General features: G+C 34.9%; 1 protein-coding gene and 1 long non-coding RNA gene across 2 annotated transcripts in view; one reads left to right on the top strand and one right to left on the bottom strand.

Moving 5' to 3' along the window:
• The window catches only part of Mbd5 (methyl-CpG binding domain protein 5), a 405,383-nt gene extending 401,421 nt beyond the window's left edge, over window positions 1–3,962 (bottom strand). The window contains exon 1 of the mRNA XM_015479159.2: window positions 3,314–3,962. The gene's annotated coding sequence lies outside the window, so the exon portion shown is untranslated. The remainder of the gene's footprint in view (window positions 1–3,313) is intronic.
• Window positions 3,963–4,092: 130 nt separating this feature from the next.
• Window positions 4,093–20,952, top strand: LOC125619393. Its single transcript, XR_007350920.1, has 3 exons — window positions 4,093–4,390; window positions 12,656–12,665; window positions 20,806–20,952. It is a non-coding gene; the product is annotated as an uncharacterized LOC125619393 (long non-coding RNA).
• Window positions 20,953–24,865: the final 3,913 nt, after the last annotated feature.

Below are 24,865 nucleotides of genomic sequence, written 5' to 3'. Positions count from 1 at the left end.
AGGGAAACATGTCACCTAAGTAACAGTTGCTTTATAGAGCTGGTAAAAGCGGCCTAATAATTCCGTCAACCTATTTGCACCATTCACTCAATGAAGTGAAGTTTAAATGCATCTTGAACATTTACATTTTTATGTAAAATTTTTTTATCATTGCTTATTCAAAAATCAATCACGTTTGTTAAATTCCATTCTGTGTAATGATTAGAAGTGAATAGGATTTTAGTTACTATTAGGAGTACTACATCATCATTGGGTGTTTAATTTGGCTGTTGATTTTAAAAAGTGAGAACCGCAGCAGAGATTTAAAAAAAAAAAAAAAATTCTCAAGAAAAAAGTTTTCATGGTAGTGAAAATTAGAGGGAGAAAGAGAAAAGGGAGGAAGGAAAAGGGAATCTCACAGTTGGAAGTAAAGAAATTCAACTTTGTCTAATTCTAAACCTAATAAAAGATTTATAACAAACAAGCAGTAAGTACACCAGGCATTGTGCAGAAAGTAAGGGACTAAGTTTAAATAACACAAAAATATTTTTATTTAAGTAGTTCTTTAAGGTAAGACTACCATGTAAACATTTACAATACGCTGTGAATTTTATTTATTTTTATAAATATGAGTCTTTAATATAAGAGTAGTAAATATGTTTCTTAATTGGAAGTTTAAGAAAAAACAGCATTAGAGAAAGCCAATATAATTCTCAAAAATATTAACAATCCACAACAAGTGAAGTTAGTATTTCTCAAAAAGATCAACAACAAAGAATTAATTATAATAGGACAAAGTTTTAACACTATTTACTTTACTATTCTCATAAAATGTAAAACTCTTAAGTGCTGTATGTGGTCTTGTACATGACAGTTTCATTTCTGACAAAGAACAATGAGTAGTTAGTACAGTAAGTGTTAAAGTTCTCTGTTCCCTGTACTGTGTCCACCCAAGGCATTAGAACCTTGGGCAAGTTCCTCAAGCTCTCTCAACTTCAGAGGTATGGAAAATGAAGCTGGATAAAATGACCTCCAAGATACTTCTAGTTGAAACCTTACCATCCTAAAATATCAATAATTCTTAACACTTAAAAAATAAACCACAATAAAAGATTTCTAAGCATAAATCATTATCAAAAGTAGAGAAAATCTGAAGTCTTCCAACCTTAAAGGGTTAACCTGGCAGTGATAAAATAAGAAATACTTTCAAAGGAAACAGAAACAAAGTAAAGGTATTAATCAAGGACTGTCAATTTTTACTCAGCTGCCCACTGTGTGATGACTACCCCAATTACCTACACAATTCACTTTATTAAAATTGATTTCTTCTCTATGTTCTACTGTCTGTCTCCTATGTTAAGGTTGCTGAGGTTTTAAGGTAAGGACAAAAAAATCTCAGGTGGACCTGGAATAGCAGTATAGATGTGTGGAGGAAAAACTTGAACTTGACACAAATTTCTGCTTCAGTGCATCAATGACACCTCAGAGAAAGGCTAGGAAACTATTCAAATGTATAATAGCAATGAGAGAAATAAGACCATATTGCTTACTGCTACACAGCTCTTTTTTCTTTTTATTATTTTTTTGTTATTGTTATGTATAAACGTCTATTTTTGCACCCAGTTGGTAATTACAATTTTATAGAACAAGTTTCTACATATGTAATGCTTTTCAGTCACTAAAATGCAAGTATATTATGTCTTGGCTTTACCAGCCAGAAAATAAGAAAGTATCATAATGTCTTCATAATATTTATGGCAAATATCCTTCTAGGTTGATATTTCTTCAATCCTTTCTAGTTGATCAAATTGCTGTTTTCATATTGCCAGTTCACAAAATTGCTGCTTTACAGAAGAATATTTTTTGTTGACATAAATTATGGCAGAGATACCAATGCAGATAAAAAAAAAGGGGGGGGGTGTATGTGTATGTGTGTCGGGGAGAGAATGAGAAAGAGAGAAAAAGGGAAAGAGAAAGGGAATGTATGTGTGTATCCTTCTTCAAGGAAAGGATAAAGAATGTATATAAAACAAAATACCACTCCTAATGTAAGACCTAGTGTAAGGCCTACATCAGAAACATACTTTCTAGCATTTGTGAAATAAAGCACTGAATGAAAGCTATTCACTATGAGCATACCATGTGAAAATGGAGAATAGTGATTTTTATCAAGATTGTTGCTCTATAAATCTAAACCTGGATTTACCTTTCAGTTTATATCTAACTATAATATACTAACTACAACTTTGTTTTCTTTGATCCATGAAAACATATTTTAGACATTTATTTTCTTTCACATATAGTGAACAATTTGTTTCAGTACCCCAAGAGATGAAAAACTCATCTCAATTTACAACAGTAAATAAATAATTCAGTTAAAACTGAAAGTGGTACCAATCGGGCAAACTATTGATGGAGAGGTTTGGCCTTCCATGTAGCCAGAACAACATAAAGTTTTCAATAGGGATTACTTGTTCAGACAAGTTACAAGGATTAGAAAAATACTCAGTTAATTGTGAAATAGCTAATATTCTCATCCTATATGGAAAATAAATTCCAGAAACATATGTGGGTAAGACAATACCAGTGGCATGTAAACTTTAAGCATTTTGAGCTCTGCACTTTATAAACTCATATATGAAACAAACATTTAACAACAAAAAAAAGCAATAATGCAAGTCAAAATCTAACCAAAGGCCTCTAAACTAAAAATTTGAAAATTTCTATTCAACTCAGATCAAACGAGAAATGGAGAAAATAAACCCATAACGCAAAAACCAGTCAAGTCTTCCAACCCAAAAGTCAATATCCAAATCACATACAGGACCAAAAAGGGGAAAACACTCAGGTCTACAAATGGATATGCAGTTCCAATACAATCCAGATCCCGACATTTTCCCACTCAGAAACAAATGCAGTAGAGCTTTTCCTGGGCAAAGAGAAAAAGCTCTCCAAATGAATTTTTTTTTAAGTGACATCTAGAAAGTGTGCCTCTTTCTGTCTCTTTCCCTGGCGCCTCATTGGAGGAAGGAGGGGGGGTTGTTTTTGTATTCTCCCCCACTAGAGCAAGGCACAATCAGATGTTAGCTGAAGAAGAGAAACCACTTTTGACAACAGCAAATAAAAAATAAAAGTGCCCTTCCTCCCCTGACAGGATGGGCACCCCACCTCACACATCCCTCCTCACTCCGACCCCTCCTTCTCTCACCCCCCCCTGAGCACCACCCCCTCCTCACCCCGGAGCTCCACTGCGTATGTGGTTTGGTGCTACTGTTGCCCTGGAGTGAAAGTCAGAGCCAGAGGAAGGCAATGAATCCCCCACAAACACACTTACCTTTCCTGCCCCCCACTTTTGAGTGCCTTCCCTGGAGCTGTGGAGGATGACACAAAGGGTAATAAAGGGGGGGAGTGGAGGAGGAGGAGGCGAAGGAGGAGGAGGAGAGCTGGGGAAGTGGCTGCTCCTGGGTGTAGTGAGATGTCTCCAGCCAGGGCCAAGCAGCAGTAGCAGCAGTAGCAACAGCAGCAGCCACAGCAGCAGCAGCAGCAACAGCAAAGGGTCTGTGTTGCTAAGAGGCTTTTGGTCTCTTTCTCTCCTCCTCTCACGGCCAAAGAGAAGGAGGGTGGAGGGGGCTCGGGAGGGAAGCGAGTGGAGGGGTGAGGGGGTAGGAGTCGTGGATGGAGGTTTTCGAAGAGGAAGAAACTCCTTCTCCTTCTCTCTCAGGCTCAATCCCCCTCTCAGGGCTCCGGGCTGGAGGGTGGGGGAAGGAACTCAGCCGCCTTCCCCCCACCCCCCTCAATTCAAGGTTGAAGTGGGGTAAAATTAGTGTCCTGTCCCTTTAAAAATAGAAATAAAAGGTGCCCCCCCTCTGCCACTGCCTCTCTCTTCATCATCAGCTGCTGCTGCTGCTGGGGTCTCTCTGCTTGGGGGGGGGAGGGGGGGTTCGGGTAGAAGAGACGGGAGGCACTCACTGCGCATGCCCCTCTCTGACGGGAGGCTGGTTGGTTGAAGGGAGGAGGAGGGGGAGGGGAGGAAATGAGATGATTTCCCAGAAGGCTCCGAGGCACGCGCGACCCGGAAGACATTGTAGCGGGGGGTAGAGGGGCGGAGGCGGGGAGTAGGAGGAAGTCGGTACTCTTTAACATTCCCATCTCCCTCCTCCCTCCGAAGGGACAGTGGAGGAACGGAAGTGGGCGTGGACGGAGGCGAAAGGAGGTCACGTGTTTGAGTGGGAGGCGGGTCCAGGAGCGAGAGGCGATACGTGCGCAGGGCATGCTGGTAGTGGTTGGTTGTGTACGGCTGGCAGCAGCAGGTGAAATCAAGGCGAGGTGGCGGCGGGACGAGCTTGGGAAACGAATTCAATAGTCGCTGGATTCCGGCATTGCGCTGATAAAGCCAAGCTAGCAGCGAGAGGTAATGTCTATTAGACTGGCCTCACAATGAAGGTCAGGCACGCCAGCGGCCAAAGAAGAATCGAAAGTGGTAGGGTGGAAAGCTGCAGCGAATATTGGGAAGGGGCAGGCTTTTCTAGGCCGGGCAGGCCAGAGCAGAGCGGGATCTGTCTGTCTCCTGGCCTCCCCATGAGCCTGTGGACGCATCCTGACTAATGCAGGGAGTGATGAGGATACTGCCTCTGCAGGGGATTGTAGGTGAGGTGCATCGTGGGTTGGATGTTGAGAGAGCAGTGAGATATGTGGGACCTTGGCTGCGAACTCTTAAATAAGACTTTTTCCTCAGAGCTGGCGACCTATTTGGGGAATTAGAAGCCACGTGTGGGAATTTTGACCAGCTGCATCGGTAGCATTACTTATGTTGGATGTTGTGCCCTTCGCACCTTACCTTGCAACCTTCTCTGGAATTTTGGAGTGGCTTTGACACAGGATCAGGCAGGGAATACTTGAGTGGAATTTCCCTCCATATTTAGCGTTGTTGCTTCCTCCCGTTGTGCCTGTTCTTAAGAGAGTTATGTGTGGGATTGTGTGTTCCTAGATGTTGAGTTTTATAACTGGTAAAGAGAGAAGGGATATCATTAAAATTTTCCCTTCCAGTGTAGATGGGAAATTTTTCAAATAGGTGCCTCGTCTTTTCTAGAGAAACAGCGATGTCTTTGTGTGTGTGTGTGTGTGTGTGTATTTCAAACAATCTTTATTGAAAACATTTTCATTTTCCAGCTATAATTTTTCGTAAAGATATTTTGAAGGATCATTATTTAGGTATTCCTTTTTTAAACAGAAAATAAACCTCATGTTTAATGTGTTAATGTTATTTATTCTATGGTATGGATTCTTTTACCTATCATTTAAACTTACTGTTTTTCTATGGTATACTTCCCAAAAGTTTTGGCAGTGGACACTATTTATCCATCATGCCTAGTGCTTATTACTCTCTCTGTGTTCAGTAATTATGTCAGATGGGATCAAAACTAAGATGTTCCTTTACTGGAAAACCTAATTGTTTACCACGTTGTAATAGAAAGATTATATAGCAAGATAATTAATGTGCCTTTTTTTTTTTTTTTTGTAGAAACTAAATCTTTGGAAAAGAAATCATATGTAGTATAATGAATAATAAAGTAAACTCTAACCACTCCCCAGTTTCAGAACTGGAACATCTTTGGAGCTGAAAGTACCCCAGTGCACACAGTCATGACCATTCCCCCACGTCACTGATTTTTTTTGTTGTTGTTTTTATTTTTGTTTTTGAGCCATTTAAACCTCTTTATTAGTTTACTTAGCTCAGGTATTTTTTTATACCATCAGAAACAGACTACAACAGAGGCTGGAAGAGTTTTTCAGGGACAGCTGAGAAATATGGACGTTAAAAATGATTCTAGTGATCTCAAACAGAAATGAAGAACATAATGCTAGAAACTAGAGGAAATGTGACCCTTGGCATACAGTGGCAAAGGACTTGGTTGAATTGTATTTGTGTTCTAGCATTTGTGGTTGAAAAAACTTGCAAGGGATGAAATTGGATAGTTAGCTGGGATTACTATGCAAAGTATTGAAAGGGCACCTTGCTTCCTCCTGATAACTTAGGGTAAAATGCAAAAAGAGAATGAAGTAAAAAAAGAAGTCCAAGTCCTTGATTTTAACATCCTGATTTTTATGGTAATTACCTACTGGTTTTAATATTTTTAAACTACCTGTGTCAGCATTCCTAAACACTGTAGATTAGCTTGTAAAGGAATTGCATATTATGTATCTTCTATTATTGATTTTTTGTTCATGTTGCTAAGATTTGACCCTGATAGTATGCTTAGCAGTAGTTCATATATTTTCACTATGGTATAGTTATATTATAGTATATTTTTAAAAATAAGCCACAAATAATTTAATTGTTCTAACATTAAAGGACATTTGGATTGTGCTCAGTTGTTAGTAATCATGAGCAATGTCACAATGTGTATTCATATACATGTATTCTTATACACATAACCCTGTATTTTTGTAGATTATTTATGTTTATCATCAACTTCTAGATTATGCTAGTCTTTTCCACAATGGATATACCAATTTATATTTCCACAGAAGTGTATGGTATATATCTTTTATTTCTGCAATATTATTCATAATTTTTGTATTTCATCAAGCTGATAAATGTACTTTTAGTTTCTGTTCTAATTTACATTGTATTTATTATATTATAATACAACCTCCTGATCACTAAGGAGGTTGAACCTTTTTTTTCTTACATACATAACAATAGTGGAGTGCATTACATTCAAAATTATCCATTCACAGCACAGTTTTTCATAACTCTGTATATAGAGTATGTTCCCGCCAAATTATGCCATTATACATGAGCTCTCTTATTTTTTTTTGCATTACAATTCTTAATACACCTTTATACCACAATTTTTTATATGTCTGTATATAAAGGTATGTTGACACAAATTCACATCTTCATACATGTATTTTATATAATGATGACTGTCTGCTTCCACTGTCCTTGCTATTCCCCTTCTCTCTCCCTTTCCCCCTACCCCTGTTCCCTATCTAGAGATAATTTTCCACTCATGCTCTCCCTCCCTAGCCCACTTTGAGTCACCCCCCTAATATCAGAGAAAACATTCGGCATTTGTTTTTTGGGGATTGGCTAACTTCATTTAGCATAATCTTCTCTAATGCTATCCATTTCCCTGCAAATGCCATGACCTTATTCTTTTTTAGTGCTGAGTAATGTTCCGTTGTGTATAAATGCCACATTTTTTAATCCATTCATCCACTGAAGGACATCTAGGTTGGCTCCAAAGTTTAGCTATTGTGAATTGTGCTGCTATAAACATAGATGTGGCTGTGTCCCTGTAGTATGCTGTTTTTAGGTCCTTTGGGTATAGTCCGAGAAGAGGAATAGCTGGGTCAAATGGTGGTTCCATTCCCAGCTTTTCAAGGAATCTCCATACTGCTTTCCAAATTGGCTGCTCTTTATATACCCTAGAGATTAGAGCTCTATCTGATGTGTGAGGGGTAGAAATTTGTTCCCAGGATGTAGGCTCCCTGTTCACCTCACAGATTATTTCTTTTGCTGAGAAGAAAACTTTTTAGTTTGAATCCATCCCATTTGTTGATTCTTGGTTTTAATTGTTGCGCTATAGGCATCTTATTAAGGAAGTTGGGGCCTAGCCCCACGTGATAAAGATTAGGGCCTACTTTTTCTTCTATTAGACGCAGAGTCTCTGATTTAATTTGTAGATCCTTGATCCATTTTGAGTTAACTTTTGTGCATGGTGAGAGATAGGGATTCAGTTTCATTTTTTTCAAAAATGTATTAGCTATTTGGATTTCTTCTTTCTGAATTGTCTTTGAATCATCTAATTCTTTTGTGCAGTTTTTCTGTTTGGTTGTTTGTTTTACTGAAAATTTGTAGCAATGTGGCAAATATGTTCTCTGCTTTTAGCCTAACTCTTCCTAGATGATAATTTTGTCTACATTTAATTCCTCACTGACTTACATGGAATAATGGTTGTTACTTGAATTTTACATGTTACTTTAACTCTTGCAAACAAGTTCTCTACCTGCGTTCTGCATATTCAACTAGTAGCTGAATATGACTTTTGAGCACTTGAAATGTGGCTGGTGTGACTAAGATACTGAATTTTTATTTTCATGTAGTATTATATTTGAAAACTGATACTTTTCTGAGTTATTATCAAACCTCTGTTTGGAACAACTTGGATACATAAATTTGCTTCTCGGATGAAAATTTTATCAAAATATGGGTCAAATACTTTTATTATGACAATTTAGCATATGAAATTATGGTGTTCTGTACATTTAAAATGAACAGGTGATTTGGAAAACAATGTTTATACCTCAACTTTTTGTTATGATTCTATGTTAAAATTATGATCAGTATTACCTTGTTTTGCTTTTTTAAATGTTGGTACTAGAAAATTTTCTATTATTTATATGATTGATATTGTATTTCTTTTGTATAGCAGTGCTCTCAACCATCTATGTTGAATTATATATTCCTATGTGTTTCCCACTTCTCTTTTTTCTTAATATAATCCTGCATTTCTGAGTCTTCTTTGGAGATCTTTTTACTTTTATTTGAGTAGTCTTTAGAAATTCCTTAATGTGCACACCCTGTTGACCATTTCTCTTAATTTTTTGGTTACCTTAGAATGTCTTCATTTTATCTTGATTATCTTGAATATTTGAGGGGTAGTAAATTGTCTGATGTGTGGTTGTTTTTTATCAGGTTGATGATAACATTCCACTGTTTCTTTCTTCCATTATTAATTTTAAGAAGTAAGCTGTCAATCTAATTCTCAGTGAGTGCTTTGAAGGGAATCTCTCTTTTAAATTCTTTTCTTTGTCAGAGTTTTTTTGCTATTTCACTGTGATGTTTCTGTGTGGAATTCTTTGTCCTGCTTTGGTTTCATTGAGATTCTTGAATCAGTGCATCAGTGTCTTTAAAAAATAGTGCCTGTGTTCATTCTCAGTACTTCTGGAGACCTGCTAAAAATTGGAATTTTGGCTTTTATTGGCATAGTATTCACAGTTAATTTGTTTTCTATGACAGATAATTTCACTTTTTAATTTTTTTTTGACTTTGTTTCTACTGGCTCTCCTTTTGTTTCTTGTATACCTTTGTGCTAGTAATTTTTGAAAAATTATAGGTATATGAGTTCTGAGATAATGGTATCTTTCTGAAGAAGCATATTTTTCTATGAAAGATAACACAGTGTTGCTACCAGTTACAAATCATTTTTTTTTTCATATTCAAGTCTTTAAAGTCTTCCTGTTATATATTTGATATTAGGATTTCAAATTTCAATTATTTCTACTTCAAATTTGCCTTTATCTTGACAAAGCTCCTTTTAATGTCTCAACTTAAATTGGATAAAGACTCATCTGAGTATTCAACTTTGGTGGGCCTTGTTCCTTTACATAGTTTAACAAAGCCTTAAGTGAATCAGCTTTGCTTCCCAGCCTTTTCTTTTGAATGGCAAATGTCTTCAGAACAAGTGACTAAGTAGGGGGTTTATTTCTAATTTACCTTCTCCTTGATTTTTGGCATGTAATTTCTCACTGCTTTGTTTATTTTATTTTATAATGAAGTTTTGTTGGCCTCAGCAGGAAAGTTGGTCCAGTCAGACATTACCATAAGTAGAACCCTCATTCACTTTTCACTTTCTTTTCTGCATTCTTAAAATTTAACTAATATAAGTACTTGATACTTGTGAATATATTGAGAGGATACATTGACAACCAGCAGATTGTTTAGTAGTAAAAAAATAATATTAAATATTTTGAAACTAAACAAATACTGAATGGTCATATAGCCAAAAAATAAAACAAAACAAAACAAATAAAACCTAAGTTATCAGTGAGAGGATCTAGCATTTCTTAACTACCAGCGTTCACAAAATAAGTTTTGTTTTATCTCCTTTTTTTTTTTACTACGTGTAAATAGATTGTATATTATGTATCATTTTTCATCTTTTCTGTATCATGTTGCTAAGATTTAAGTCTGTTAGTACATTTGGCTGTAGTTGATATATTTTCATTGCAGAATAGTTGTGTTTCTAGGATTGTTAAGTATAGTAAGAATGAAGTTAACAGTATGATATGTTTAAAACTAGAAAGTTTAATACCAAAATAATAAGCTAAAATTATTTTTCAAAGTTTTTTCCTCTTGAGAGGGGAACCAAGGGCTGTGACAACTGCCTTAGCTGATATCACATTCTTCCCTGGACTAATAAGCAAGTAAAAATGGTGCTGTTTACTTTTGAAACTGTTAACTTTAAAATGAGAAAAATAGCTTAAAATATGTCTTGCATTTCATTATTTGGTTTCTTATACTGTAGAAGCAAATGTGATTTTAAAAAATTAAAAATAATCTGTGAGTTAAGTAAAAACACAGAATTTTGTCTAGAAGCAAGTTTCTGTGAATCCCTACCTTCCCTACTGTTATTAAATAGTATGATTTTGCCTTAGAAAAAAGTATATCAGGACCTAGCACCAGAAAAACAGAGAGCTCCACTCACAAGGAGCAGAATATCCAAAAATGCAAGCCCCCTGTCTCTTCCAGCCACACCCTACCTGCCTTCAGTTATCATACAGTGAGTCCATATCAGTGGATTTATGCACTGATTAGGTAACAACTCTCCCAATTCAATTATTTCACCTCTGAATTTCCTACATTGTTTCACACATGAACTTTTAGGGTACACCTTATATCCAAACCACAATAGAAGTCTTCCTTCAACTTCTATTTTTTTTGGAATAGATTGTAGAGAATTGATATAATAAATCCCTTAAATGTTGGTAGAATTTACCAAACAGAACCCTTCTGAGCCTATTGTTTTCTGTTATAGAACGTTATTAATTATTGATTCAATTTCTTTAGATGATTTGGATCTATTCATGCCATCTATTTCTTGTGTAAATTTGGTAGATTGTGTCTTAAAGAACTGTTCTTCATTGTCTAAGTTATCAAATTTGGTTTGCCATGGAGTTCATTACATTGTTTTATAATAGCATCTAAATGTCTATTGGATCAGTACTGATGGCTCCTTTTTCCACTTCTGATTAGCAATTTTATATATTTGCTCTTTTTGTCAGCCTGGTTAAAGGTTTATCAATGTTATTGACGTTTTCAAAGACAGTTTTTTATTTTGTTGGTTTTTCTTGATTGATTTCCTGTTTTCAATCTCATTGATTTCTGCTCTAATTTTTTTAAATTTTTAAAACATTTTTAGTTGTAGATAGACGCAATACCTTTTTATTTATTTCTATGCCGGTGCTGAGGATTGAACCCAGTACCTCAAACAAGCAAGGCAAGCGCTCTACCACTGAGCCACAACCCCAGCCCTCTGTTCTAATTTTTCTTTTTACTTAGGTTTTAATTTGTTTTCTGATTTCCCAATCCAGACACTTAGGTTATTGATTTTTTGGTCTTTTTGTTGTTGTTGTTGTTGTTGTTATAATATATGCATTCAGTAATATAAGTCTTCATCTGTGGATTGCATTCATTGCATTGTACAAATTTGGTAAGTTCTATTTTCATTTTCATTTTGCTCATAATTGCTTCACCCATGTGGTATTTAGAGGTATGTTGGTTTATCTCAATATATTTAACATATTTGGGGATATTCCAGCCACCTGTGTCACTCATTTCTAGTTAATTCATTTTGGTCCATGAGCATATGAATTTGTTAAGCTATGTTTTACGTTCCAGATGTGATTTACTTTGGTGATGTTCTTTTTGGATGCAATATTCTGTTAATGTCAGATCAGTTGGCCCTTAAAGCTGTCCAGTTCAAGTATGTCTCTACTAACATTCTGTCTGCTGGATTTATCAGTTATTTTTGGAGATCTATTGATGTCTCTTGCTAGGCTAGTGGACTTATTTGTTTCTGTTTTTTAGCTTGGTGATTGGTTTGGATTGGATTGGATTGCATTGATTTGGTTTGTTGGGTTGGTTGAGTTGGGAGAATTTTGGTGCTGTAGATTGAAGTCAGGGCTCTGTCTTAATGAAGAATTGACCCCTGTATTATAATTTCTTTGACTTTGAAGTTTGTTCTGTCTAAAATTAACATAGCAACTCCACCTTCCTTTCGACTAACATGGTATAATTTTGTCTTCTTTTAATCTGTCTTTATATTTACAGTGTGTTTCTTAGAACATGTAGTTGAGTCTTGGTTTTTTTGTTTTGTAACCTACTCTTTTAATTGGTATAATTATTTAGGTTATTCACGTTTAAGGTCACTGCTGGTAGAATTGGATAATTACCATATTTGTTCTTGATTTTCTCCCTTGTTCGTTTTTTTTTTTTTTTCCTCCTGTCCTTTGCTCTTTCTTTCTCTGGTTTTTATTTGATTCAGCTTTTTTTCTCTTACTCAATCTATTGATTATAATTTTTTTAAACTTATTTTAGTGGCTAACAGAGTTTGCAGTATAAATTTACAACCAATTCAGCTTCTCTTTCAAACAATACTCACTATATCACTTAATGGCCGGTGCAAGTATCATGTAACAGTATTCCCAATTTCTCTCTCTCATCTTTTATTAGATTAGTTATTCATTTTACTCATTCATAAGTTATATTTACACAATACATTTTTGCTTGTATTATTTGGAACAAGCTTTTAGACCAGTGAAGAATAACAAAAATAATACTTTATCTTTTTTTATTCCTTCTCTAACACTATTCCTCTCTATGTAGGTTTGAATTTGTGACTTGCGCATAATTTGCCTCTTGTCAAAAGAACTTCTTTGAACATTTGTTTCAAGGCAGGTTTACTGGTAACAAATACTGTCATTTTTTTTGTCTTTAAGGATAATCTCACTTGATATAAATTCTAGGGTTTTGTTGTTGTTGTTGTTGTTTGCTTGTTTGTTTTGGTATCAGGAATTGCAACCAAGGTGCTTAATGCACCACTGAGACACATTCCCAGACCTTTTTTATTTTAAGAGAGGGTCTCATTAAGTTTCTTAGGGCCTAGCCAAGTTCTGAGGCTGGCTTTGAACTTGTGATCCTCCTGCCTATGCCTCCAAGTTTCTTGAATTACAGTTATGTACCACTGTGCCCAGCTCTTGTTTATAGTTTTAAATAAATCTTAAAGCACCCTAAGTATTGCACTGTACTTTCTTGCTAGCATGGTTTCTGAAAAGAAGTCTGATGGGATTATCATTAATTTTCTATTGATAAAATGTTGTTTTCCTTCTAGCTTCTTTTAGGATTTTTGGTTTGCTTTCTGATTTTCTGCAGTTTGAATAAGATATGCTTAGGTATCGATTTTTTTGGAATCTATTCTGCTTGATTTTCTCTGAGATTCTAGCATCTGTGGTTTAGTGTACTTAAATAATTGTTACTTAAATAATTTGATAAAAAATCTCAGTTATTATTCAAATGCTTCTTTTGTTCTTTTCTATACTCTTCCAGTATTCTTTCATTGTGCATGTTATACCTTTTTTAATTCTCACAAGATGGCTTTGGGGTTTTTTTTACTCATTTCATATAGAAATCATGAAAGAGCAAAGTGCAGCTCTCAGTTTTGAGTGCCAGTAGCTCTCAGCTCTTGATGTGAGCAGGTCTCCCAGCTGTGCTTAGTAGCTTTCCTAACAGCTTTCAGCACCATGAGCTAGTGGTTTCTAGAAACTCAGCATAAGAGGAGCAATTCATGGAATGGGGGTTTCTGGGTTGTCCCCTCAAAGTTAGAGGAGTGCTGCATATATAGACAAAAGGGGCAGGCCAATTAACTCACACAGTCTCCTGCCTTCTGGTTTTCTGTGCTGTCCTGCCAGTCTATACACCCTGCCCTGGCTGTCATGGATGGAGGCATTGTTATAGTGGACTGGTGTGAAAATATCTGAAGCAGCTGCAGGGTGTATGGAGACTACCTGAGTACCTGGGTAGAGTTATCTGGACCTGCTGGACAGTTATTTGAAATAGCTTTGGCTAAGGTTAAGTCTCCTAGAGCAGTTGCCGGACAACTGAGGCTGAAGGGAAGGTCTCTGTGGAAACTATGGCAGCAGGCACTGCTGCTGCAAGAGGGTAGAGGCTGAAAGGGGAGCAGCTGCTGATGTCATGGTAACAGCCCTACCTGGCTACAGAGGCAACCATGGTCAAATCAACAGCAGGGTTTCTAATCTATGGTTCCTGGATAGCCACAGAAGCAGTAGTAGGGAAAATGGTTGGCATAGCAACTGCACAGGCTGTGGGGAAGTGCTGGTCCCTGTTGACATTTTCTCTGACCATCCTGGGAATAGCTACAGCTGTCACTGGCATCAGAAGTGGTGCAGGCCCAACTAAGATCGCTGAGGGCCTTTACCCCATCCTTTAAATCTTGCTGGCAGGTCATCTGGCTGTGCCCCAGGGCAGTGGCAGCTGTAGCCAAGCAGTTGGGCATGGGGGAAGGATACATTCACTATCAGTTGAACAGCAGACTGCCAGTGCTCTGCAGGTTGGCTGCCTGCAGAAACACACACACACACACACACCCCTATCTGTAGACAAAAAACGAACAAAAACCTTTTGGGAAAGATTGGGCCCTCCTCTTTGGTCTCAGTCTCACACTTCTTAGACATTCTTTTCCATTCTTTTCATTTTAGTTAAGAAGTTACTGTTGGTATAACTTCAAGCTACCTGTTCCTTTTCTGGTTCCTGTCTACATTTCTGAGCCTATCAGAAGAATTATATATTGTCTTTTTAACTTCCAGCATTTCTTTTTGATTCTTAGAGTTTCCATCTCTTCGCTTATTATATCCATCTATAAACTGTAGATTAGCTGTTCTGTGTGTGTTTTATTTTTCCATTAGAGCCCTGCCATTCTAGTCTTAGTCATTTCTAAGTTCCCAGTGTAATAGTTCCACAATCTTTCCCATATCTGAATCTAGTTCTGCTTCAAGGAGTTTTTTATTTGTTTTTTCTTTCATTGTGAAAGCCACATATGATGTGGGTATAAGAACTGGGCTAAGTATATCTTTAGTGAGATTGTACATTCGTCTACTTCATAGTTAGACTAAATTTATTGTTTTCCATAGCTGTAGGTCCAGACTAAAATTTCCTGTTGTGTCTTGTATTTAAAATATTTCTAATATTTCTTTCGGTTTTCCTAAGGACTTCTTAGATACCATCTGTGAAGTATATAGGAGTTCTTACTAATGTGGTAGTAAAGTGTGGTAGAAGAGCACCATTCTATAGACTTATTATTAGGTCTCAATTTTTGTGTGTATGAGCCTTTGTCCGTGGGCTTTCACTATCAACACCTACTTTTAGGTTTGTCTGGAAGGGTAGAAGAAACTGGAGTTGGTTATTTCCCTTCTCTGGGTCTGTTAGGCTCTGGTAAAAGCCCAGTCAGTCAGGTTCTGGTACATAGTTTCCCTTGAGGGCAAGCCTCATTGAGGCTTAGGTATATTTCATTATAGCTACTTCCCCCTCTTAACACCCCTGTCCCTCTATCCCCACCCCCAGAAGAGGATTTTTTTATTATTTATTTATTTATTGCCAGGATTTAGGATTCCTGGAGGAACTCAGGAAAAGTGATGGAACCTCCCTTAGACTGGTTTCCTAAGAATCTTTAACTCTGAAGCTTGTCTACATTGAACCTTTAGCAGTACCCTGAAATAAGCTCCAGTGCAGTTTTTGATCCTCTTTCAATAATCCATGATTCTTTATGTCTGCTGATGCCTCTCCAGTTTGGGGAGAAAACACTTTGCCCTGTGACCTCATGGATCTCAGTTGTTTTCTGTTTGTTCAGCTTATTTCTTGTGATGAGTGCCAGCTTCAAGCCACCTTACATTCCAGAACTGAAATTCCTCATCCTTTTAAACCAAAAAATATCCTTTTTATATTTAAAAAAAAATTACTCAAGACTATAGTCGTTGAACAGTAGTAGTCTTATTGTACGTGTATATTATGGCTTAGTTCGTCTCCTGCTGAGTATTTTCCTTTATTATAACCAATGCCAGATATTAAACATCATTATGGCATGTATCTGTGATTATTTCTGTGTATATCTGATTATTATTAGATGAAAAGCTTAGAAGTGGAATTACTGAGTGAAAGGTGGCACAAAATTGAGGCTTCTACTAGTACATGCTTATACTCTTGTTATGAGTTGGTTCCACTTACCACAACCTCACTAACTTTATTAACTAAACAAAATGCTTTTATTTTTGCATGCCAAACATAAGAAAAAATTCTATTTTAGAGATGGAATTTATTTTGTTGGAGTCTGAAAAGGAATGATTTTCCTCTCTTATACGATGTTATGTATGACAAAGTTCTGAGACATGTAGTACTATCTTTCTAAAACAAAACAAAATTGGGGGGGAGGAGACTTGTTAGAATCCTCCCTAAAAGAATTATCTGATATTACAGTATAGTTGTAACTAACATTTTCATTTGTCCTGGTGAGGTTATTTAAGCATGGTGATAGAAGGTGGAATGGAGAACATAATTGGGGAACATCTTTTAGTTGATTGTATTACTTAGGCTATAGGAACTTTATCTCCTGTTTCCTGTATAAATAGAACAGTGAATATACTGTCCTTAAAAGGTTTTAGGGAGCATTATAAGATTTTGGGTTTGCATCAGTAGTTTATAGAAGTCCTTTAATAGTTTCTCTCTAGAGCAATATTACTTTCAGTTTTCTCCCTCAAGTAGTTTAATTAGTATTTACAAATTAAATCACAGAGAGTTGGAACATCATATTCAGATCCACATAACATAATTCAGCTGTCTGAGCATGGCAAAGAAAAATGTTATTAAATAGTAAGGAGTATTTTATTTGTTATTCTTAAATGAACATAAGACCTGAAGTCATTGTTGTTGAAAGAAGGAAAGCACTTTACTTTATGGATAGGTCCAGGCTTTTCAAGGAAAATTTGCCCACATATGCTTTCTCTTTACCCACTTACCACTTTACCCTGGTGTTAAATCTTGTGTCCTATCTGACACCCTCATCCTTCCAAAAAAAAAAAAAAAAATGTTTTCAGTGATTGAGGTTTTTGTTGTCTTTGTACTATTGTTTACCCACCCAAGTAAACACATGAGCTTTGATTCACTAGCTTAATTTCTTCTATTTAGAATGAATGTTTATAGTCAATTTGGTCAGAGAATATAGACTACTATTAATGAGTTTAATAGTTAGGATGTATCCTGCTGTCATGTATAACTAAAAAGAACAAATAATTTTTAAAAAAAGTTGTAATTATAAGTCAGTGCTCAAAACATTGTATAATGCTTTTCAAAAGCCTAAAAGATTTCTAGACTGGTTGCAGATCATGTTGCTTCTTTCATTAACCTATGTAATTTAGAAGCAAGTACAGTTTATTTTTAGACATGTATTTTAAAGTAGTCCTTCCAGTATTCTTTCTTTTCATTTTTTAACACTGGAGTTGATGATTTACCATCTTGTTCAAAATGTGTTCCTTGTTAATAAGAAAAATAAAATAACTGTAGGAACTTATAAGTGCCTTTTTCCTGAAAGTTTTGTATTATTAACCATATGATCATCCCACCAAGGTATATTTACTTTTTTAATCAATCTCAACCCACCATGTTCTTAAAAAGAAATATATTGGCATATTTATTAATATGAGGGTTCCAGTAGTTTTTTTATAAAATAGATAACTTATTAAAAACATATACATGTGTTTTATACATATATGTGTGTGTATATTTATATATGACTCCAGGAACACTGTTAGGCAGAAGTGAAAACTATAGAAAACTCAAAGTTGCAGGAGACCCTGCTTTTCTAGAGAATTACCAGCCTTTCAGTTTGAATTATTTGATCAATATTGCATAATCAGACATTAGAAAATCACAATTCTTCATTTTAATATCAGTGAAGAAAATAACTTGGTCACCAAGTTATTAACTAAAAATGTTTAAACCTTGGGTTCATGTGATATAAATTTTTGGTCCTCAGTAAATTGTGTCCATGAATATTCAGAGCAAATGAGAGGAAAAAAGGATTTTATAAAATTGGCAGTGATCATCACTGTTTTCCATTTTGAACAAATTTTTTTAGAAATTACATAAAATACTTATTTTCTTTGAAACTACTCTTCAGCTATGTAGAAATCAAGAAGACATCTCAATAGAAGCTGTGCCCTAGCTTGAATTACTAGACATTAAACTGCAGATTAATACAGTATTTTTGAACTGATCCCTTTAGGAAGTACTAATAATCTACTAACTTGAAATTTATACTTATGCTGTCTTCTGTCTTCCCTACCTTCGACCTTTCTTTTTATCTAATTTTATCTTTACCTCACTATAAACACTCCATCTGGAGATGGTGTGAGAATTATTTCTTGCTGACTGGAAGAGAATTATTTCAAATGAAGATTAAAATTATTACTCAAAACACTTATTTATTATGTTAATATGTAGAAGCACTCCCAATAGCCTTCATATCTTTACTTTAACTATGCCCTAATTTGGAATACTTTTCCTGATAATTTTGCATTAGCCATAACTGGCTACTAGTTAGACTAAATTTATTGTTTTCATAATAAATATATTTTATATATTTAAAATATATATATTGGCAACAGGAATTTAAAATATATTATCCAACACATGAAAATATGTAGTTTCAAACTATTTCATCTATGAAATGAAGCCAGAAAAATTAAGTAAAAGAAATGAAAATGAAAACACTAGATTTCTGTAAAAAAATTAATTTTCTTTAACATTACAAGGAATTTAAAAAGAGAAATATTTGAAGGTAATATTTGATCAGAACTCTATGCATTAAAGACTTTCCCAGAAAAAAATAACTAGCATATAAAATTTAATGTAGATGGAAACGTAGACTTAGCTATGGAAGAAAAACAGAAGTAGAAAACTTCACTATTAGTACTGGTGTCCTTAATAGCTTTGTCACCAACTGAGCCTAGATTTGAGTCTTTGGTTCTGTCATGTCTTTTTTGCAAATTAAATTTCACTAAACCTCAGTTTTTTTCCTTTGTAAATTTTACATGATATTTAATCCATAGGGTTAGTATGGGGATTAAATTAAATGGTTGACCTGACATGCAATTCCATTAACTGCCAAGCATGGTAGTAACACAGAACCCTTTAGGAATGATCATATTGTATTAGTGAGCACAAAAGTAGAGATAGAAAACAGAACAAAACAAAGCAAAACAAAACACAGAAACAGACTTTTGTTCTAGTTTCTTTTACAGTACTTTCTGCAGAGGGCAATAATGGATCAGTGGTCTTTGAAAGCAACTTTAAGGTACCCCAAAACTATCAGGGCATACTTCTATGATATGTACTCGTGGACTTTTTTTCAATTTAAAATAATAGAAGTTTTTAAATATTGGTCATAAGGATATTGTGGTTAGATCCATCAACTATGGTCTTATATAGGCCCTCAAATCATGGACAGAAAGCCAATCAAACCTCAGAAGTCATTCCAATTACTGGGTCCCATACCCAGTTTCTTTTTCTCTTTTTGTGGTATCAGGGATTGAATCCAGGGCCTTGAATATGCTAGGCAAGTACCCTACTACTGAGCTACATCCCCAGCCCCAGAATTTCTGATTTAGGTATGTGGAACAGAGCTTATAGAACTTGCACTTTTTTAAATTGCCAGATGATGCTTCTGCTGCCAATTCATGAATCACACCTTCTGAGCAACTGGAAAAATTGAGTCTGATTACTGGACATCTCACACTAAAGCTGATAAAACTAAAAAGATATATAACAGAAGATAAAGAAATCCATGAATAGAAATAGCAACTTCTCAAATCAAGCTAGGCTGGAGGTAAAAAAAAGTAGCTGGGCGCTGTAGATGGAGAAATTTTAAATAGGAAAGGCATCAGAAGACCAAAGAACTTTAATAATGGTAAACAAACTTTGAAGTCTTAGAATACTAATTAGACAAAACAAGAGGTCACATGTCATAAACTACAAAGGAAAATAAAAAGCAGTTAGAAGTTTCTTTCCTCCAAAAACAGTAATTTTTTTTTTAATATTAGTTGTTGATAGACCTTTGTTTTATTTATTTACTTATGTGGTGCTGAGAATCGAACCCAGTGTCTCACACATGCTAGGCAAGCGTTCTACCACTGAACCGCAAATCCAGCCCCGAGTAAATGTTTTTTAACCTATCATTTGATAATCTGGACAATGCTGAAGATATGCCCCAAGTGCATGTTGTCCTGTGATCTACTTGGAAGTCTTAGTTACCTGAAAGTTCACATAAACTTTTATAAAGAAAATAGCAGAGGTCTAGAAGCTGTCAACTTATTGGATAATTTATATGTACACATTATTTCCTTTTTTGATATGTATGTTTTAATAGTAAAGAATAAAACAGTTTTATAATAATTTGATTCATCAGCTTTTCTTGGGAAAATTAAAATGTATACACTAAGAAAAACTTAACAGAAGTAAAAAGATGTACATAAAAATAAAATATTTACTAAAAGCTGTCAAGTTATCAGTCTAAGGTGGTACCAAAGAACTTGAGAGGCTCCTAATATAAAAAGTCTGAAAAAAATGTTCTTGATTGAAAAGATGAAGACCAAGATGTGTTCTGATAAGACAACCAAATAATGGAGCTGCTTGAAGGTTATAGTTTCATAGTTCCAATTATAGAATGAATGGAGAATGATTAAGCACTAATGCACTAGCACTGATAGGCTATGTCTGTTACTGTGATGACAGGTGGGTGATCACTGGCAAAGAGCAAATAGTATTCAGGAAGGAAGACAAGAGCAAAATGGATGAATATTTATAAGAAATATCATTTCCAGGGCAACAAACCTGAACCTATGTGTTAGAAACTCCCCCTTCCTATTTGCCCTTTTTTAACATTATGAGTAATTACTCAGTTTTGCAGTTAGCATTGGAAATGAATTAATGTCACAGAGCATGTTTTTAAAATTACTGGTGAAGCACTCACTGAGTTACTAAGGCTGGCTTTGAATTTGGGATCCCACTGCCTCAGCCTCCTGAGTCACTGGGATTATAGGTGTGCACCACCATGCATGTTCCTGGATCTTTTTCTGTTTTGAGGTTTTTGATTACTGATCCAGTGTGTGTGTGTGTTAGTAGGGATTGAACACAGGGGCACTTTGCCACTGAGCTATATTCTTAGCACTTTATGTATTTAATTTTGTTACAGTGTTTCAACAAATTGTCAAGGCTGGCCTCCATCTTGTGATCCTTCTGCCTCTCTAAATCTTAATATGAAACATGTTGGTCTACTTCTATTAAGGAAAATACATTATTAATCTTTTAAATATTTGTTACTAGTGAGCTGTCAATCCAGGATTATAAGAATATAGAGCAATTGACTGATACTGTTTTTCTGAAAATAATTGTTACCTTCTCTTGCATGAACACTGGTTAACTTTATAAAGTTTGTGAGTTGATTTAAAAATTATTTATTAAAAAATAAATTTCTTAAACATGTAAACTATGTTTTAACCATTTTGAAATTTTGTTGCTATGAGGCATTCATGATTAAAGACATAACTACATGTATTTTAAGTTATAAAAGAGCTCCCTTTATTTCTGTATTTTTTGAGAAAAACATTTTTTGAGGTTCATGGCATATAATCATCTCATTGCTCAAAAGACCTTTTTTCCTCTTGTGTACATATGGGAAGAAAACTTAAATGTGATAAAATAAATCTTTAAAAAATCATTAAGGTAAAAATTCTCAAGCAAGGTGTCTTCTGTACAAATAAAAGGTTTCTCACAGCTGTCTTAGGAAATAACTGAGAAGACCATTTTTCTTCTAAGAATAGATTCAGTAGTTTATTCTTTGGTTTCCAATTTGGGAGATTGAAACCAGAACTCCTGTTGGTGAGTAAAATTTCACTACCTGGTTTGAACAGTAATTGGGAGATTTGTTTTCTATTTATTTGTCAAGGCATAGCTCAGCAGCACACCTGTGGTCATTTCCAGAGAAAATGGAAGCAGTATTACCAGGGATGGCTTTGTAATTGTTAACTATATGAAGTTAATAAATATTACTATAAAACACAACAAAGCCACAATGGCTGATCTTCCTTCAATTTATTGAAATGTGTTTGCATTTTAAAAATAGTTGGCTAAATAAGTAACAGTTGGTTAAGAAGATAATAACTTGGTTGGGTTCAAATCCTGGCTCTGCTACTTGCATGCTTCTGACATATAAATATATTTTTTAATAGACAAATAAAAAATTGTCTATGTTCATGATATACAGCATGCTGTTTTGTAGAATGACTAAATCAGTTAATATTTTCCTTATGTACCTATTTTTTTGTAAGAATATTTACAATCTGCTCATCAATTTTTAATTATATATTATTATTAACTATAATTACCATATTGTACACTATTGCGTACAATTAAATTTATTCTCAACTCGAACTGAAATTTTATTTGTCTTTTTAGTCAATGCTTTGTGTCTTTTGGCTAAGATTTCCCTAGTCCTTCCCTCGAGGGCCTAATAAATAACATTGTACTCTTAGGCTTCTCTAAGCAACTCTTCTCTTTTAGAGACCACATATGAGTTAAATTATGGAGTATTTGTCCTTCGTTTCTGCCTTATGTCTTAACACTGGTGATGTCTAGGTAAATCCAAGTTGTAACAAATGACTCCAATTTCTTATTTAAATCTAAATATTGTTCCATTGTGTGTATATATATACCACATTCTCTTTCTCCATTTATCCATTGATGCACAGTTGTATTGATTCCATATGTTGGCTTTGGTAAATAATGCTGCAGTAAACATGGGAATGAGAATGTCTCTTTGATATACTGTTTTTCATTCATTTTGATATATAGCCAGGAGAGGTATTGCTGGATCGTATGTATGATAATTATGTGTTTAACTCTATGTGGAATTTCTATACAGTTACCCATATTGTCTGTACTGATTTATATTCCTAACAGTGTACAAGCAGTCCCTTTTCTTCACATCCTTGTTAAATTTGTCATCCTAATAGGTATGGTATGATTACTCATCCTAGTTTTGATTTGCATTTCCCTGATGATTGGTGATATTGAGCATTTTCTCATTTACCTATTAGTCATTTGTATGTTCTCTTTGAGAAATGTCTTTTCGTGTCCCTTGATAATTTTTTAATGCGGTCATTTTTCTTGCTATTGAGTTATATGAATTTCTTATGTACGTTAGATGCTAATCTGTAATCATATATGATTCACAAATATTTTCTCCTCTTCCATAGGTAGTCTTTTCACTTTGTTGATTATTTCCTTTGCTGTGTGGAAGATTTTTAGTTTATTATAATTCCATTTGTCTATTTTTTGCTTTTCTTACCCATGTTTTGTCATATCTAGAACTTTGTCAAAAACAATGTAAAAGAGTCTCCCTCTTTTTTCTTCTGATAGCTGCAATTTTAGGTCTCCGGTTTAAATCTTTTTAATCTAATTTGAGTTGATTTTTTTTTCATATGGTATGTTATTAAGAATCCAGTTTCATTCTTCTGCGTGTGCAGTTTTCCCACCACCACCCATGTCTTAAAGAAATTATTCTTGTTCCATTGTTTGTTTTTGGCACCTTTATTATACTTGGCTTTGTAAATGTGTGCATTTATTTCTGGGCTTTGTAAATGTGTGCATTTATTCTGTTCTGTTGGTCTGTTTTTGTACCAGTACCATTCTGTTTTGATTATGATAGTTTTGTAATAGATTTCGAGATCAGATAGCGTTGATGCCTCCAGTTTTGTTCTTTTTGCTTAGGTTTTGCCTGTGCAATATTTTTTGTAAGGCCTTATGTATTGCAGGAATTTTCTCCCCATTTCTGCAAAAAATGTCATTGTAATTTGAATAGTGATTACCTTGAATTTATAGGTCACTTTGGGTAGTGTGGACATTTTTAACAATATTCACTCCTCTAATTCATGAGTATGTGCTACCTTTTTCAATTATTTGGCCCTTCTTTGGTTTCAGTCATCAATGTTTTATAGTTTTCATTATACAGAGCTTTCATCTCTTTGGGTAAATTTATTCCTGAGTATTTTATGTTGCTTTTGCATCCTGAAACTTTACTGTATTTATTTATTTAGTTAGTTATAGTTTTAGGTTCTTACAGTTCTTTGGTAGAGTTTAGGTTTTTCTCTTTGTAACGTAATTTTGTCTGTAGATGGACAATTTTTTAACTTTCTTTAGTATGATAAGAATGCCTTTTTTTTTCTTTTTCTTTCCTAATTCCTTGAGGTAAGAGGTACTGTACTTTGTTAAAATATAAGTGGTGAGAATCAACATATATTTTTAGTTATTGACCTTAGGTGGAAAAACCTCATTTTTAATTTTTCACCACTAAATATGTAATTAATCATGGACTTGTCATAAATATTTTTAATTGTGTTGAGATACCTTCCTCCTATACCTAGTTATCGAGAGATTTTATAATAAAAAAATAATGAATTTTCTCAAAGAGATTTTCTGCATCAGTTGAGATGGTCATATGATTTTTGTCATTTATTTTATATTTATTTTACATAGTATGTCTGTCTATTTATAGTTTTTCATAAATTTTATACCAAGGAGAAAATTTTTGTATACCAAGGAGAAATCCTACTTAATGATGTGAATTATCTCTATAATGCACTGTAGAATTCAATTTGCTGGTATTTTGTTGATGATTTTTGAATCTACATTCATCAAAGATATTGGCCCAGAATTTAGTTTTCTTGTAGTATCCTTGTTTGGCTGTGATATCAGGGTAAGATCATTTTGGATGTATTCCTTCCTCTTCCATTTTCTAGAAAGCATTTCAGAAGATTTGATATTAGTTCTTTAATTCCTGGGTCAAGTTCAATTATGAACCATCAGGTCCTGGGCCTGCCCCTCTCTCCCTCCCTCCCTCCTCCTCTCTCTCTCTCTCTCTCTCTCTCTCTCTCTCTCTGCTCTCTGGCATCGGTGCATTCCGATGCTGATCCC

Source organism: Marmota marmota, unplaced genomic scaffold (genome assembly GCF_001458135.2).
Source record: "Marmota marmota marmota unplaced genomic scaffold, marMar, whole genome shotgun sequence".
Taxonomy (NCBI): Eukaryota; Metazoa; Chordata; class Mammalia; order Rodentia; family Sciuridae; genus Marmota; species Marmota marmota.
This window is presented reverse-complemented; position numbering and strand designations above follow the sequence as displayed.